The sequence below is a fragment of the Schistocerca americana genome, chromosome 2 (genome assembly GCF_021461395.2).
Source record: "Schistocerca americana isolate TAMUIC-IGC-003095 chromosome 2, iqSchAmer2.1, whole genome shotgun sequence".
NCBI lineage: Eukaryota > Metazoa > Arthropoda > Insecta > Orthoptera > Acrididae > Schistocerca > Schistocerca americana.
In genome coordinates, this window is record NC_060120.1 from 358,270,559 (window position 1) to 358,289,499 (window position 18,941).

At 47.1% G+C, this 18,941-nt stretch overlaps 1 protein-coding gene across 1 annotated transcript in view; it reads left to right on the plus strand.

Annotated features, from left to right (window-relative positions):
• The first annotated feature begins 4,418 nt into the window (after nt 1-4,418).
• Nucleotides 4,419-18,941, plus strand: part of LOC124594012 — a 172,249-nt gene continuing 157,726 nt past the window's right edge. Inside the window, exon 1 of the mRNA XM_047132364.1 lies at nt 4,419-4,487. The gene's annotated coding sequence lies outside the window, so the exon portion shown is untranslated. The remainder of the gene's footprint in view (nt 4,488-18,941) is intronic.

Sequence of the window (18,941 nt, forward strand, 5' to 3'; positions counted from 1 at the left end):
AACATTTCACCCCTTCGTTTGACGCCTCTGCGACGGAGGTCAGAACCGCGACGCCTAACGTTAAAAACATTTGCGTTTCTTACGGTGACCGAGGAAAACATTTCGCCGCGCGGGATTAGCCGAGCGGTCTTAGGCGCTGCAGTCATGGACTGTGCGGCTGGTCCCGGCGGATGTTCGAGTCCTCCCTCAGGCATTGGTGTGTGTGTTTGTCCTTAGGATAATTTAGGTTAAGTAGTGTGTAAGCTTAGGGACTGATAACCTTAGCAGTTAAGTCCCATAAGATTTCACACACATTTGAACATTTGAGGAAAACATTTCAGACACACTGCCGCTTATAACCGACACGGAAAGAAGTCACAATGTGGCGATAAAACCACTGCTTCCCTAGTGGCATTCATTTTCACACTTTTAACGCTCGAAAACGACATTTTGCAGAGCAGTGTACAACAGGACCATGTTCTTGACAAAATTTGCTGCTGTTAACACTCCCTGCATGATAAAACCACTTTTTTAAGGATATCGCGGGGCTGCAGCCCCACTGAAAGTGATCTCACCTCTTTGAAGTGTTGCAAGTTTCGTTTTCGTATACAGGTTGGAACCACCAGGGACTTTTCAAAATCATTGAGATCTGAACGTGATCCGAAGCCTAAAATGATGTTTATGCTTTCCAATTCCTCCTGAGGAGTGTGTAGTGGGGGGGGGGGGGGGGGGGGGTGGATGCTACATAGAAACAAACTTGAATAAAACGGAAAAGGATACCTCTAAGACCTTCTGGTTTTCTGTTTGGCAACACTATCAGTCATCAGTGCCACCAACACACCTTTATTGGACACTTCAAAAATGTGCCATTACAAGACATCCATCCACCGACCTCTACCCGCCGGCCAGATAGGCAACCCTTCCGACAGCCTTCTGGTTTCGTAGATAACCGGCAGGTGCTAGTGTGGAGTGGGTTGCCTGTCCTGCCTGCGGGTAGGGATCACTGAATGAGTATCTCTGTACGAGGACATTTTTAAAGAGCCCAATAAAACTGTCATATGGCACCACGGGTGCTGCTGAACTGGGGTTCTTCGAGGGGTCCGTTGCTTTTTCGTTGACACACATGTCAATGTCGCTCCCTTCTGTGCACACGCCACAGGATGGCGCGAATAAAGGGGGATGAAAAAGCATAAACACGATTTTCTGCTCCTGATCACGTTCAAATTACATCGAATGGTTCTGGATTGGCCCTAGTATTTCCACCCTGCATATCAGATCAAGACTTCGGATCACCGAGGGGGGCGATATCAGATTCATTGGGATTACAGACCCACGATGTCCTTAGAAAGTGGTTAAATCGTCCGGAAGGGAGGAGGTGCGAGGGTGTCAGCAGTGGCAAAATTTGTCAAGGACATTATCCTGTTGTACATCGCCCTACAAATTGTCGTCTTCGAGCGCGAAATGTGTAAGAATTAACGTCCCTAGGGAAGAGAAGGTTTCATTGACTCCATTTATGTCACCTCTTGAGGCCTTTTCGTGTCGATTATGAGCGGCGGTCATCTGAAATGTTCTTGTTGGCCACCCATAAAAAAACACGCGTGATTTCAACGTTAAATGCCGTCGCCATCGCAGAGGCATCAAATGATGGGGTGAAATGTGGGTAAGAGGATGTGTAATGACCTTCCCATCAAATTACGCGTCCACTGCGGCATTGAGTAGAATTTTAGCAAAATTTTGTACCACTGAACCACCTTAAAGCTCACTTCTGAGCTCTGGACTTTCCTCCGCATGTGTCGGAACCTTGCTGTCTGAAGCGTCGCTTAGCCCTAGAGTGACGGCGCGATGGCGCAGTGTGCACCATTACAAAAGAAGGTTGTGGGCACCTTTCAACCAAATTTCAAACTTCTGCGCTACAATGGGAGGCAATTACAGGGTTTCAAAAAGTGATCCTTTAATAATGTTGAACAGTGTATGTTCTTTTTACAGCATATATTTCTGGTCATACAGAAGTCTGACCTCATCTTCTTCATCCTCTCTATTATTCCCTCATTTATCTTGTTTCTTGTTGTTTTATTTTTTCCCAAATACTTAAATTAGTCTACGTTTTGTTTGGTGTCTTTTGGTGTTTTGCAATCCATATGGGTCTTCAATATGGTACCTTTGTCTTATCGTAGGCTATGCTAAGTCCCATCCTTCCGGTTACCTTATCTAGGGTGTCCAGTTGTGTCTTTGCGTCTTCTTCTTTCTCAGTTATTATCGCTACGTCATCAACAAAGGCTAGGCAGTCCATTTGGGACCTATTTTCCTTTCTTTGCCCCACGTGCATCTTTGATATACCGCGTTTATTGCCCACCACTGTTTGATTACCTCGTCCAGTGCTCCACTGGAAAAAAAAAGTGATTATCCAGTCCCTGTCTGACACAGGTCTTGATCTCAAAACTCTCCCCATAGTGCTCCTCTGGAGCTCACACTCGTCTTAGCGTCTGTCAGAATTTCCGTTATTAGTTCTCGAGTACGGTTGCCTAGTCCTCAGTTTCTCGGGATCGTTCCAAGAGCCTTCCTGTTTTTGGAGTCACAGGCCTTCGTGAAGTCCACGAAGATTCCGTCTTTTCGTTCTACAATGTCCTGCGTTCTATCAGTTGTTTGAAAGTAAAACGTCCTCTTCTTCTCCTAAATCCAATTTTATAGTCTTTACTTCTTGTCGCCCTTCTACCGCATCGTAACAGCTCTCTACAGTCCCCGTTACCCGAAGAGCTGTATCATCTAATATTAAGCGCTCCTGTGGACTCACAGCTGCAAAAAGATGCTTCTATGCTAGCGTGTTGGACAGTTGGATTGCAGTTTTCAGTTCAGAATTAACTAGACCGCTTATCTCCAAATCTTTTGTTTCTATCCAGTTATTAAAATCCTCTTCCATCGTTTTGATGCAAAGCGCTTGTGCATATGTTCCTTAAGCCTGATGTCTAATTTTTCTGGTTCTGTGGTTAATGTCTGTGTGCTATCTTTTCTTGTGGTTTATGGTGACTGTACATTCTGTACATCTGAAACATGGATAATACCAAATCTGGTATTTCCTTGCAACCTTTCATCTCCAAAATTTCGCGTTCTCTTTGATTTTAGTATCTAGTTTTTAAGTCTATCTGTGTGAAGAATTCCTTATCACATTCTTTTTGTTTCTGTTCTAACTGTATGATAAGTTCTTTATCAAGAGGCTCCTGCTTTGACCCTATCACGTGCCTCTAACGTCTTTAACAATTTAACAAATGGGTCAGGAATTGGAGAACATATAGGTACTGTTTCTAGCTGCTCTGCCCCCGACCCAACATTCATAAGCCCTTGGTCTAGGGCGCCTTGCCACGGTTCGCGCGACTCCCCCGTCTGAGGTTCGGTCCTCCCTCGGGCATGGGTGTGTGTTTGTGTGTGTTGCCCTTAGCGTAATTTAGTTAAAGTTAGATTACGCTGTAACAGCATGCGTTCTCAGAAATGATAAGTTCACAAAGGTACATGTATCACATTGGAACAACCGAAATAAAATGCTCAAACGTACCTTCATTCTGTATTTTAATTTAAAAAACTTACCTGTTACCAACTGTTTGTCTAAAATTGTGAGCCATATGTTTGTGACTATTGCAGCGCCATCTATCACAAAGCGAAAAAAATGGTCCAACTGAAACATTCATATTTCTTTACGTACTTCACGAATATGTAATAAAAAATGGGGGTTCCTATTTAAAAAAACGCAGTTGATATCCGTTTGACCTATGGCAACACCATCTAGCGGGCCAACCACAGCGCCATCTGGTTTCCCCTTTCAAGCTAGACAAGTTTCGTTCTTTGTAGTTTTTTCGTTTGACGCTTATTTCGTGAGATAATTGGCCCGGTCACGATCGATGGACCACCCTGTATATTTATATAGACCCTTGCTAGGATGCTCAACAAACCCCACTGGCAGACGATAGAGGAGCGTTGTGCATCATGGAGAGATGTACACTATCGAAATTCGGAGATCGTACTTTCCAAGACGAATCGGACAACATAGTATACTCATCTTATCACATACGTTTCGCGAAATGACCTCGACGAATAAATCAGAGAAACTAGAGTTCAATCGGAACCTTACTAACGAACGTGCGTCCCACATACTTTTCGCGAATGCAACAAGAAGAGAGGGTAACGATAGTTGCACATGACATACCCTCTGGCAAACACCGGTAGATGTCTTGCGGAGTGCAGATGTAGACGTAGAATAAGACTTGTGACGTCTCAAGTATCAAAAGAGCCTGGGACACTGTAGACTTGTAAGGGAAATGAGTCATTACTATGCATTGTGCAATGTCCTGTGTGCTGTTCTCCGGCACGGATATCTCTGCAATCTCTGACCGGCGCGACAAGGCTCTTTCCGCCGATATATACATCGGTAGGCAGCAGCCGATTACGAACCACCTGCACGTCAGTCTGCACAATTGCCTGCTGCCGGTTAGAGGTGTTTACACTAGGAGTGAACTAAGGTAAGAGAGATGTCAGGAATTCCAAAACTGCGGTGTTACTGGGTCGCGCGGGAGTAGACGCGCGGTTTGAGGCGCTGCTGTCATGGACTGTGCGGCTGGTCCCGGCGGAGGTTCGAGTCCTCCCTCGGGCATGGGTGTGTGTGTTTGTCCTTAGGATAATTTAGGTTAAGTAGTGTGCTAGCTTAGGGACTGATGACCTTAGCAGTTAAGTCCCATAAGATTTCACACACATGTTTTTGGTGTTACTGGTCATAAATCACGATGAATGCCGCGGAATGTATCTAATTATACGTTTAATGCCTAAAGACGTCTTTTACGATGAATTTAATAACCACCTTATCTGAATTTGGACTTTCAGTCATACCACACAAACACATCCCTTCTCTCTCTCTCATTGTGGAGAAATCAGTGGCAACCACATAACGGCAGGCTTCTTCCGTAATGAACGAGATGTTACATCTGAAAAAAAGAATGTGTTTTAGTCAGGTTACTTTCGACATACAGTTGAGATGCTAATTTCCTGCATCACTATGAAATTACCAACAGCTGATTTTTGTGTTACTTGATACGTAACTCCTTCGCTGTTTTGAGACACTCACACGGTCCATTGATAAGTGGTGTCAGGTTCCCGCAGCACTCTTCTATGCATGCGTCTGGATGCCGTGGTCACACCTTGGTGTCATGGGGAGTGTACTTTTTGCGTCGGTCTTGTACCAGAAAGTATCACCAATTACTATGTTTATTGTGAATCAATAGCCTACCATATATCTGATGTGCCATTGGAAGTATCTAGGGGGATTTTTGTGGTGAGGAACAGTATTCGTTGAAAAAAGACGTGTTCAGAAAGGCAAAATTTCCTCAGATTTAAAGATGAAAGTCCGAGAGCTTGCTGGAAAGTAATGCCTCCGAATTGTTTATGTAAAATCTCTTAAAATTTTTTAAATAAAACAAAGTTTATTGACATTCTAAATCTGTATTCTTCCAGTCTGTATATTTATTTCTCAACGAAGTCACTCTAGCGACGAACATATATTTCTCCCAACGGAAGACCAGTTTATTATTGATACCATCACGGTAAAATGTTTGACTTCAATGACGAAGCCACCATCTCGCCTCTGCTTGCACCGCTTCATCACTATAAAAGTGAATCCCTTTAAGATGTTCTGAAAATTGGATACGGCCAAACCGTAACTGTGTGGAGGATGATCGATGACACTGAAACCGAGGCGTCGGGTCGATGCAGATGTCTCAGCGATCGTGTGCTGTCTGGCACCGTCATGTTGAGGGAGATGACATAGTGGAATTGGAGTTATTTCGAGGGGGGTGCTGAAAAGTAATGGCCCCAAATTTTTTATTATGTTCTCAATTCCAACCGAGATATTACATGTCGTGATGTAATACTGACTGCGTCTTGCATACCAGGCGGAATGGTTTTGTCATGGAGGACATAGTGATAGACATCCCTGGGGTTGTGAAGCAGCTGAATGGGTTGAAAATAAATAAATCGCCAGCTCCTGATGGGATTCCAATTCGGTTTTACAGAGAGTACTCTACTGCATTGGCTCCTTACTTAGCTTGCATTTATCGCGAATCTCTTGCCTAACGTAAAGTCCCGAGAGACTGGAAAAAAGCGCAGGTGACGCCTGTATATAAGCAGGATAGAAGGACGGATCATCAAAATTACAGACTAATATCCTTAACATCGGTTTGTTGCAGGATTCTCGAACATATTCTCAGTTCGAATATAATGAATTTCCTTGAGACAGAGAAGTTGCTGTCCATGCATCAGCACGGCTTTAGAAAGCATCGCTCCTGCGAAACGCAACTCGCCCTTTTTTCACATGATATCTTGTGAACCATGGATGAAGGGTATCAGACCGATGCCATATTTCTTGACTTTCGGAAAGCGTTTGACTCGGTGCCCCACTGCAGACTCTTAACTAAGGTGCGAGCGTATGGGAGTGGTTCCCAAGTATGTGAGTGGCTCGAAGACTTCTTAAGTAATAGAACCCAGTACGTTGTCCTCGACGGCGAGTGTTGTATTTCAATTCCCCATCGGGGCGAGCTGGCAGCAGCATATGCGCTGCTCTTCAGCCGAAAGACATAGAACAAACAAATAGAAGACATTTAAAAATAACAAAGGAGAGAATATGGTGAACATAGATATAAAAAAGAGGAACATCGTGGAAGGCAATAGACTAAAAAAGGGGTGACTGTAAAATGGAGATAAAAAACTGTTTAAAAGTAGCGCACACAGAAAGCCACACACTGCGACAGTTAAAAGAACACAAGGCACAGCATGACTGGAGCACCAAAAGTATCGACGGATGGCGTAGCACACAACAAACACTGACGGCGAACCTCAAGGCAGTACACAATTAAAATCACACCTCTTGACACACAGGAGAAACAGCACTAAACACAACACTGACGTGGCACACTGATGATGATCAAAACAGAGGATCTACCAGGCGCAAGGAGATGAGGGAGACCAGAAGAAGGGAGGGAGGTAAGGAGGGAGGGAGGGGAAGAGAGGGTGGAGATGGGCGGGGGCCATGCTGGAGAGGGGCAGGTAGGAAGGGATGTGGGAAGGAAAGAGGCAAGGATGGGGTGCAGGGTCTCAGGGGGGAGGGGGGGGAAGGAGGAAAATCCGCTCTGGGAAAAAAGGGGGCCATGGGGAGGGGGGGGGGGGAACAAGGCCAGGTTATGGTTGGTAGGAAGGGTAGATGTCATGGCGAAGTTTGTCATCTGGGAGGGGGAGGCGCTGGAAATTGCCCTGATGAAGGAAATGGAGGGTGTGGAGATGGAGAGAGGGAGGGATACAGTGATAGAGGCGCGGCAACTGGCAGGGGGCGGAGAGGAAGGAGGAAACCAGAGGGTGGGGGGGATCAAGCCAGCGGACAGTGTAAAGGATGCGGAGATGTTGGAGGAACAGGAGTAGGTGGGGTAAGGGGATCAGTTCACACAGGAGCCGTGTGGGGGAAGGAAGGCGGATATGGAAGGCAAGGCGGAGAGCATGGCGTTCAAGGATTTGGTGGGCCTTGTAAAAGCAGGTGGGGGCGGAGCTCCAGGCAACGCTGGCATAACAGAGGATAGGACAGATGAGGGATTTGTAGGTGTGGAGGATGGTAGAAGGATGCAATCCTCATGTCCGGCCAGACAGGAGTTTCAGAAGGCGGAGGCGGGAATGGGCTTTCTGCTGGACGATCTGGAGATGAGGGGTCCAGGTGAGGTGTCAGTCGAGGGTGAGGCCAAGGTATCTAAGGGTGGGGGTGAGGTGGATGGGACGACCATAAAGGGTGAGGTAGAAATCATGGAAGCGAAAGGAGCGAGTGGTGCATCCTATGATGATTGCCTGGGTTTTGGAGGGGTTGAGAAGGAGGAACCACTGGTTACACCAAGTGGTGAACTGGTTAAGGTGGGTTTGGAGGGTACGTTGGGACCGTTGAAGAGTAGGATAGAGAGCCAGGAAGGTGGTGTCATCAGCATACTGGAGAAGGTGGACTGGTGGGGGTGGCTTGGGCATAACAGCCGTATACAAGAGATAAAGGAGAGGGGAGAGGACAGAACCCTGGAAGACGCCAGCCGTGGGATAAAAGATACGGGAGTCAGTGTTGTGGAGGCTGACATAGGAAGGATGGTGCGAGAGGAAGGAAGCGACCAGATGGACAAAATTGATAGGCAGGGCGTAGGCTTGGAGTTTAAAGTGGAGACCGGGATGCCATACACGGACATAGGCATTTTGCAGGTCAAGGGAAACAAAAATGGCGGAGTGATGGGAGTTGAGCTGGAGAGAAAGAAGGTGAACGAGGTTTAGGAGTTGGTCTTCAGCAGAGAAGGAGGGTCGGAAGCCACACTGGGTAAGGGGGAGGAGGTGGTGTTGAGTAAGGTGCTGATGGATACGGTGGGAGAGGATGGATTCAAAGACCTTAATGAAGACGGAGGTGAAGCAGATGGAACGATAGGAAGAGGAGGCAGAAGGGGGTTTGTTGTGGTTGAGGAATAAGAGGATGTGGGAGGTCTTCCACAGGTCAGGGTAGAAGCCAGTAGAGAGGATGACATTATAGAGATGGGCAAGGACAGCCAGGAAGGAATAGGGGCTTTCTCAAAGGTGGCGGTAGGTGACACAGTCGTGACCAGGGGCCGTGTTGCATTTGGACCAGAGGATAAGTTTAATGTCTTGTGCTCTGATGGGAGTGTTTATGTCGGAGGGGGGTAACTGCCGCAAGTACTGGAGACTAGGAGCAAGTGGAGTGACCGAGGTATCGGCACATTACATGACAGTGGGGAAAAGAGAATAATCAAAGTGGGGATCATCTGGGATGGAGAAGACCTGGGAAAGGTGGGAAGCAAAGTGGTTGGCCTTACTGAGGATGTCAGGAAGGGGGCGATCGGTATGGAGAAGGGGGTAGTGGGGAGCGGAAAGGGAAACAGTAAGGCGATGGAAGGCCGACCAGTACTTGGAGGAGTTGATAGGGAGGGTGGCGTTGAGTCGTGTGCAGGTCTGGCGCCAGTTTCGGCGTTTCGTTGCTGTAATAAGGTTCCATATGTGTCGCTGTAATTGCCGGTGGCGATGGAGTGTATCCCTGTCAGGAGTGCGCAGGAAGGAGCGATAGAGGCGGCGGGATTCACGGAGGAGGAGGACAGCCCACGGAGGGAGAGTGCGACGGTGTGGGTGGATGGTTTTAGTAGGAACATGGGCCTCCACAGCGACAGTAAGTACCTTCTGAAGGAAGGACGAGGCATGGATGATGTCATCAGGATGGCGATAGGTAAGAGGGTGGCTTTCGACCTGGGTGGAGATGGAGTCCCGGTAGGCATCCCAGTTGGCACGGTGATAGTCATGGACGACCTTGGGAGGGGGTGCAGGGTGCGGAGCCGGAGGGGGGCGGTGAGCAGACGTTATGGTGAGAAGGACAGGGAGGTGATCGCTACCTGTGGGGTCAAGGACGGTGACAGCGATATGCCCAAGGAGGTTGGTGGGGGCAATGACAACATCGGGGGTGGTGTCACTTTCGGGTCGAGTGTGCTGGGGAAGGGGAACAAGGTCACCTTGGATCGTGGACAGGAACTGGTGCCACCGCCAAAGGGCGGCAAGAGTGCGGCTATGGATGTTGAGGTCGGCGGCAATCACATAGGTGGAGAAGATGTGGTCAATGTGCAAGATGAAGTCATAAGGAAGATGAGCAGTGGAGCAGACATAGATGGTGACACAGGTAATGGTGAGGGAGGGGAAGAAGACGCTGAGGATAAGGTTTTCAGTGGGGTCATTGAGGAGAGGTTGTGGCCGGATGGGGATATTCTTAAGGTGGCCAATCACGACTCCACCCTGCACACGAGGACCAGGAGGGTCAGTGCGGTGGAGGATATAGGGAGAGGTGCGGATAGAATGGTGGGGCTGGAGAAAGGTCTCGTTCAAGAGGAAGGTGTCAACCTGGTGGTGGGAGAGGGTGTGCATGAGGAGGTATTTGTTGGAGCAGAAAGAGCGAATGTTCTGGAAGAGGATGCGATACTCGCGCCGCGCCATGGCGGGAGGGAGGGGGGGAAAGGAGGGAAGGGAAGAGGCTTAATCTTGGGTGTCGAGGCGGGTGAAAGTAAAGTAGGCTTGGTTGTGGGAGTAAGTGGCGAAGGTGTTCAGGTGGAAAATGGAACGAGCGGCAAGGGAGATTTGTTGGAAGGTGTGGGGGCGTTGAAAAGGGTGAATGTTTTGGAGTACAACGGTAAGGAACCAGATGATGTCCTCGGCCGTGGGGGTGGACGGAGGGAATTGTGGGATGGACAGGGGGATCGACAGAACGAACAGGGACTGTAAGCTCAGGGGTGGCTGGAGGGGGTTTAGCTTTACACTTGTGGGAGTAGGTGGGATGGGGGCCATTGCAGATGTTACAGGAAGGAGGAGCAGCAGGTTGGGGCTGTTCTTAAGAAAGTGGGAGGCCTTGCAATGGGGACAGGTGGGAGGGTTTTTGCAGCTGGGAGTCAGGTGGTCATTGTACATCAGGCACCACTGGCAATGGTAGGATTGGGGAGGGGATTTGGAGGATTCGACAGGGTGGCGACGGTGGTATATCAGGGCACCCTGGGTGAGGAGATGGTCAATGGATGGGGCAGAGTCAGAGAAGACCCACGTGAGGTAGGTGGGACCAGAGGCATTGTGGATATGGCGGGCAGAGCGGATTTCCAAGTCCGGGTGGGAGTTCAGTTCTGCCAACACTTCATCCTCCGTGATCACCGGGCTGAGCTCGGTGATCACAGTGGTGTAGATGGGGGGGGGGCCATGGGGAGGCTGGGGCTGACGAGGAGTGGAAGCAGAAAGGAAGGGTGTCAGAGAGGCGTGGGGACCAAACATAACTCGTGGGAGTATTCGAAGGAGGTCTGTGTGAAAGGATGGGGACGGGGACTCGATGAGGACTGAGTCCCTGCGGGGAATGAGTTGGGAGATGGGAGCACCAGGTAAGTACTTTCGTATCTCCATGGTGAAGGTACGAGCATCGAGGAACTTAGGATTGGGAATTGACAGGACAAAGGTGTGGAGGGTGGGGGCCGGAGTATGGGTGGCTGGAGGAGGGGTGGTGTCCATGGAGACAACAGGAGGAGGGGGAGGAGGTGTTGACTTTTGTGGGAAGTGGCAGGAGCAGAGTCGGTAATGACGCGCTTTTGGGGATTTTTGGAGACTGGAGGCAGGGAGGAGGGGAGAGGGACGGGAAGGAGAGGGAGGTGGCGTGTGGCAGATCCCTGTGGCGTAGTGGAGGTGCCGGGAGAAGCAGCCAATTCAGTGGTGGCGACTGTGGCTCGGCGCGACGTGATACGTGCAGGAGATGCAGATGACGAAGCGACGGGATGGGTGAGAGAGGGGAAGCCGACCATCTGAGTGGTGGCAGCAGAGGCGGAGACAGAGGCGTATGTGAGAGCGGGGGTACTGGAGGGAGCTGTTGAGGGTGTGGAAGCTGGAGGAAGGGTGTAGAGGTGTGGGTATACAGCAGGGGAGGAGATATGGGATGGGAGAGTGGGGGACACCGCCATGTTACATGCTACAATTCGGAGCCTTCTAGCGGCAGGGGGTTTCAACTTGCGCCAGAGAAGTGGGAAAGTCGTCGAGTAATTTGCACGACATGTAATACCTCGGTCGGAATTGAGAATATAATAAAAAAATTGGGACCATTACTTTTCCGCACCACCCTCGAAATAACTCCAATTCCAAAGAAAGCAGTGCTGACAGATGTGAATTTTACCGAACTAGCAGCTCAGTATGTCATGGTTGCGAAATACGAGTAATAACACGAATTATTAACAGAAGAATGGAGAAACTGGCAGAAGCCGACCTTAGGGGGGATCAGTTTGGGTTCCGGAGATACACATAGTGATCAAAGGTATCCAGACACCCCGATATAGGTGTGTTGTACTGCCACCTACTGCCAGGTACTCCATATCAGCAACCTCAGCAGTCATTAGACATTGTGAGAGAGCAGAAAGGGGCTCTCCGCGGAACTCACGGAATTCGAACGTGGTCAGGTGATTGGGTGTCACTTGTGTCAACGTCTGTACGCAAGATTTCCACACTCCTAAACATCTCTAGGTCCACTGTTTCCGATGTGATAGTCAAGTGGAACCAAAAATGGCTCTAAGCACTATGGGACTTAACTTCTGAGGTCATCAGTCCCCTAGAACTTAGAGCTACTTAAACCTAACTAACCTAAGGACATCACGCACATCCATGCCCGAGGCAGGATTCGAACCTCCGACCGTAGCGGCCGCGCGGTTCCAGACTGTAGCGCCTAGAACCGCTCGGCCACTCCGGCCGGAAAGTGGAACCGTGAAGGGACATTTACAACACAAAAGCGTACAGGCCGATCTCATCTGTTGACTGACAGAGACTGCCGACAGTTGAAGAGAATCGTAATGTGTAATAGGCGCACATCTATCCAGACCATCACGCAGGAATTCCAAACTACATCATTTTCCACTGCAGTCACTATGACAGTTAGGCGGGAGGTGAGAAAACTTGGATTTCATGGTCGAGCGGTTGTTCAAAAGGCGCACAGCATGCCAGTAAATACCAAACGACGCCTCGCTTGGTGTAAGGAGCGGTTGAAGAGTGGAAAAACGTTGTGTGGAGTGGCGAATCACAGTACACAATGTGGCGATCTGACGGCAGGGTGTGTAGTGCCAACAGTAAAACTCGGAAGCGATTGTATTATGGTGTGGTCGTGTCTTTCGTGGTGGGGGCTTGCACCCCTTGTTGTTTTGCGTGCCACTATCACAGCACAGATGATTTAAGCATCTTCTTGCTTCCCATTGTGGAAGAGCATTTCGGGGATTGCGATTGCGTCTTTCAACACGATCGAGCACCTATTCATAATGCACGGCCTGTGGTGGAGTAATTACGCGACAATGACATCCCTTTAATGGACTGGCCTCCACAGAGTCCTGACCTGAATCCTATAGAACACCTCTGGGATGTTTTGGAACGCCGATTTCGTGTCAGGTCTCACCGACCGATATCGATACCTCTCCTCAGTGCAGCACTCCGTGAAAAATGGGCTGCCATTCCCCAAGAAACCTTCCAGCACCTGACTGAACGTATGCCTGCGCGAGTGGAGACTGTCATCAAGGCTAAGAATGGACCAATACCGTACTGAATTCCAACATTATCGATGGAGGATGCCACGAACTTGTAAGTCATTTTCAGCCAGGTGTCCGGGTAATTTTGATCACATTGTGTACGTTGGGAAACGAGAGCCAGTATCGACCCTACGACTTATCTTAGAGGATAGGTTAAGGAAAAGCAAACCTAACTTTATACAGAGGTTGGTCAAAAAATATGGAAACACGGCGAGAAATGCATGCTTGAACAGAAATGCAGATACTAGCCCAGCCTGCACGTTGCGCTGTTGTAAATGACTATGTACGGCACCAGTGCAATCTCTTCAAAACGTTGCATGTGTTAGTCGTGGTCAGAATAGTATTAGGTGTAGTTGTGAGTGCGTTATGCTGGAGATAAATGACTTCTAACGTGGGCAAATTTTTGATGCTCGTATGGTGGGTGCTTCCGTGAGTAAGGGAGTTGAAACGTCTAACGTTTCAAGAGGCACCTTGTCGGAGATTTATACCAATCATTGAAGAGGACTGTGATGAAAAATAAGAGGATGACAGTTACAAGAGTCAGTGCAGAACTGAATGTCGCTTTAGCAACACGTATCAGCGGGCCGGAGTGGCCGAGCGGTTTTAGGCACTTCAGTCTGGAACCGCGCTACCACTATGGCCGCAGGTTCGAATCCTGCCTCGGTCATGAATGTATGTGATGTCCTTAGGTTAATTAGGTTTAAGTAGTTCTAAGTTCTAGGGGACTGATGGACTGATGACCTCAGATGTTGAGTCCCGTAGTGCTCAGAACCATTTGAACAATCCTTTTTTTTTCTTTTTCTTTTTTTTTGCAACATGTATTAGCACCCAAACAATACCAAGGGAAACCTATCAGCAGGGAATTGCACAGCGTGGTGGAATACCAAAACCACTCATCAGTGATGCAAATGCCTGTAACAGGAAAACGTATGACGAAACCACACAACCTGGAATATGGAGCAACGGAAGAACATCATTTTGTCGGATGAGTCTTGTAGCTCACAGCTTCCAATTTCTGGCAGAGTTTACATCCCGAGAGTGAAACATAGCTGGGATTCGGTTATGATCTGTGCAGCCATGTCGTGGTATTCCGTGGCTCCCACTGTTTCTATTACTGCCAACGATTATGTGATCATTTTGAGTGATCAGGTCCATCCGACGGAACAATTTATGTTGCCCACTGATGATGCTATGTGCCAAGACGACAGGGCCCCTGTTCTCACAGGTAGGATAGTCCAGGACTGGTTTTGTGAGTACGAGGATGAATTTTGTCTCGCATCTCCCTTTACCACCAAAGCCAGCAGACCTCTTTATTATTAAGCCTTTGTGGTCTACTTTGGAGAGAAGGATGCGTGATCGCTATCCACCTGCAGCATCTTTATATTAACCAGCCAACATTTTGCAGGAAGAATGCGCGAAGATTTCCTTGACAACTATACTGGACCTGTGTTTATCTCTTCGAGACGGCTGGAAGCTGTTTTGAATGCCAACAGACTTCCTACACCGTATTGGGTATGGTAATGTGTTGTGTTTTTGGTGATTCCACATTTTTGTGCATCCCGCTTCAGCATTTGTAGACTTAAAGAAAGCGTTTGACACTGTTGACTGCAATGCATTGCCAGAAATTCTGAAGGCAGCAGATGTAAAATACAGGAGCGAGGGACTATTTACAACTTGTCCAGAAAGGAGACGGCAGTTATAAGCGTAGAGGGCATGAGAGGTAACCAGTGGTTGAAAAGGGAGAGCGACAGGTTTGCAGCCTATCCCCGATGTCATCCAACCTGTACATTCAGCAACCGGTAAAGGAAACCAAAGAAAAATGTGGTGAAGGAATAAGGTTCAGGGAGAGGAAACAAAAGCTTTAAGGTTTGCCGAAAAAATTGTAAAGGGCTTGCAAGAGCAGTTGAGCGGAATGGACAATGTCTTGAGGATATAAGACGAATATAAACAAAAGCAAGACAAGGATACTAGCATGTAGTCGAATTTCATCATGCGATATATAAGGGAATTAAATTAGGAAACGATAAACTAAAAGTAATAGATTAGTTTTGCTATTTGTGCAGTAAAATAACTGATTATGGCCGATGTACAAAGGATATAAAATGCAGACTGGCAGTGGTAAGAATAGCTTTTCTGCAGAAGAGAAATTTGTTAACATCGAATATACGAGAAGAGAGTAGCAGTTTTTGAAATGTGCTACGGAAAAATGCTGAAGATTAGATGAGTAGATCAAGTACTGATGAGGAGATACCAAATAGAATTGGGGAGAAAAATTTGTGGCACAATTTCATTAAAGAAGGGTCTGGTCGGTAGGACACGTTTTGAGACATCAAGGTATCACCAGTTTAGTACTGAAGAGAAGTGTGGTGGCTAAAATAGTAGAAGAAAACCAAGATATGAATGCAGTAAGCAGGTTAAAAAAGGATGTAGGTTGCAGTAGTTATTCGGAGATGAAGAGGCTTGCACAGGATAGAGTAACATAGCGCGATGCATCAAATCAGGCTTCGGACTGAGGACCATAACAACAACGAGAGGAAATTAGGGCTATGCAGAAAAATGATGATAGACAAGTCACAATTACACTTTCCATTCTCTTATTTCTTGCATCTTCACAAATGCTTCCCTTCGCTTTGGGAATGGAGCTTGTAGCTGTATATATTAAAGAAAATGAAGATAAGCACATCTCGATGCTGTTTAACATTTTCCCTTTACTGGTCACTCTAATGCACCAATAAGAGATGCCTTACATCAGTATTTATTATTGTTTGCAAAGCTGTGCTGAGAATGAGGACAGTCCTTCCCTGGATTAGGGAGACATTTTCCAACAGTCGAGAAATGTCAGAGAATACACAAATGTGTCTCATAGAAATGTCAGCATCCGTCGTATATCTCTCTTTCACAGAATCTAAAAATGCCTGCAGATTGTGGCCGATTATCTTTATTCTCAGTCTGATACCAATCAAATTACATCGTAGGCTACGTAACCAGGATGTGTGCCAGCAACAGTTATCTGTCGATAATCACCGGTAAAACAATTTTACAATCTACGATGTAATTTCTCTAAGTGTTTATGAGACTGAGTTGAGCTAATCTGTCCCTAACAGTATCTTCTCTCACAGTTCCGGCTCACGTGCATGACCATCTGATAAGCAAGGCTTCATTAAATCTTGTTACAGCAATAAACTGCCTTTTGGTTTCCATCATGCTCGTTAGCATCGTTCCACTGTTTCATATTTATTTATACACAATTCACGATTTTGTATCTTGTGTAATTTTAAATGACTGTTATGGAATGTATTGTAACCAACGGAAAAATGTTCCTTTCGGAGCAGAAAAGACCCTGACAGAACAGTGGGAAACCAGCTGCCTTAATCCTCATTCTGCCTTCCTCAGAAAAAAAATTTGCCACATGAACACATTCGCCCTCCTTTAACACAGACCATTCTACACCCCCTTATCCGGTCTTTCTTTGTGGTAAGCCTTCAAACTGAGCATCCTCCTCTCACTGCCACTGTGCAGATACCCCCATGTCTCTCTTCCACGGTCTCTTTTCTCCCACTGTGTCTTCTGTCGCTTATACTGTCTCCTTATGTCTTTCCTTCCAACCGTCACTATCTCCATCATACCTTTGCAACTCAAAAATTATGGGAGGGTTTTACTCTATACCCACACGTTTAAAATTTCGATGCAAAATCCGCCCTCGCCTGCGCCTGCGTGTTGAAGCTCGCTGGTCTTGGAAGGCCCAGACACCTCAAGCCTATGTACGGTTTCCACTCATATGTATTTTTCATTTCCACTGTCCCCTCTCTCTTTTGCTCCCACCACTTCTGTCTCCAGCCACCTCTCTTTTACTGTTACTGTCTCTCACTGACCATCACCACTTCCTCTCTCTTTGTGTCCCACTGCTATTGACTTCATCCATCTCTCTCTCTTTCCATGCCACTTTCACTCTCCCGCCACCACTGTCTCCACTCTCTTTCTCTCCCATTGGTGCTGTTTCCTCTCAGTTACGCCTTCACAGCCTCTGTGCTACTCCTTTTGAGCACAAAAAACGCGAATATGTTTGCATGCATGGTGAGGATTGAGGCAGCTGGTACCCCACTTTTCTCTCAGGGTGTTTTAGAGAGGGATATATTCGCCTTTCTTGTACTCCGACGGGAGTATTTTTCCGCAGGTTCCCTTCTTTTCCCTTCTACAGCCAGGGTGTGCTGCTTATATAAAATGAATTCTATACGCCATTACAGTTTTGACGGTTTATTTGTATACTTCGACACATTTATATACTTTGACATATACAAACAACAATTAAGTACGTATACTCTAAGGCTAGCGCAAAATAGTTTGCTTTACATTTTCTCTGGATATTTTGCTCATCGATCACAATCCACAGAAAAGGCCCAGTTTATGATTCGTATTTTAAAACAGTAAAAATGTTGGTAGAAACATTTTGCAGTCTTTAAGTTTTGACATAATTTTTGGAAGTCATTTCAAGTTCTTATCAGGCATGTTAAGACCTTAAGGCCTTTTTTAGCCCATTTGTGATCACTTTTGGCATATCGGCAAAGCCGTTAAGTGGCAGTTGAAGAGCGACAGCTTGTCTCCTGTTTGGATCTTATACCGCAGGGTAGTTGCATTAGTCCACTTCTTCCGATAGGTATGCAAATACGTTAAACGCAATCGCAGTTGCGAATATGGATAACCATCAGCTGTATAATTGAATGACGACACTGAAAATTTGTGCTGGACTGGGACTCGAATGCGAATTTCTCGCTTCCTACGAGCGGTGACCTTAGTACTAGGCTCTCCGGCCACAACTCACGGCCAGACCCAAACTTCCGAATGTCGTCAAACATATGTTTAAACCTGTATTCGTACGTCCAAAATGTACAAATGTGTGTGAATTCCGGAGGGACCAAACTGCATAGGTCATCGGTCCCTAGACTTACACATTATTTAAACTAAGTTAAACTAAGTTATGCTAAGAACAACACACATACACCCAAGCCCGAGGGAGAACTCGAACCTCCGGCAGGAGTGGCCGCCCAGCCCATGATAAACGCCTCAAACCGCGCGGCCACTCCGCGCGGCTAGTACGTCCGTTATCTGTAGTTATGTACAGGCGAGACATTTTACTTGAAAGAAGTTAGCCCGATGTCGATAGATAAATATGATATAGCAGTGCCTGTGTTACTCTGCATTACGATGCGACCTTCCTTTGGACGTGCATGCATGCCAAACGTAACAGGCACTGCGGCGACTATAGCCGTTATGAATTACATTAAATGTAGTCGCAATTGCGAATATGGACAACCATCAGCTGTATAATGGACATGTATGCGTGTCCAAAGGGAAATTATATCGCAATTCAGAATAACACAGGCATTGCCGTATTGTACTTCAATCCTTATCTTTGTGATAAGTAGAACCCGAAATATGACACCATGGAAATAGCATTTTCGCGCGCGGTCTGTCGGCAACATAGGTATTTGCGTATATATGTACACTACTTGCCATTAAAATTGCTACACCAAGAAGAAATGCAGATGGTAAACGGGTATTCATTGGACAAATATATTATACTACAACTGACATGTGATTACATTTTCACGCAATTTGGGTGCATAGATCCTAAAAAATCAGTACCCAGAACAACCACCTCTCGCCGTAATAACGGCCTTGATACGCCTGGCATTGAGTCAAACAGAGCTTGGATGGCGTGTACAGGTACAGCTGCCCATGCAGTTTCAACACGATACCACAGTTCATTAAGAGTAGTGACTGGCGTATTGTGACGAGCCAGTTGCTCGGCCACCATTGACCGGCCTTTTTCTATTG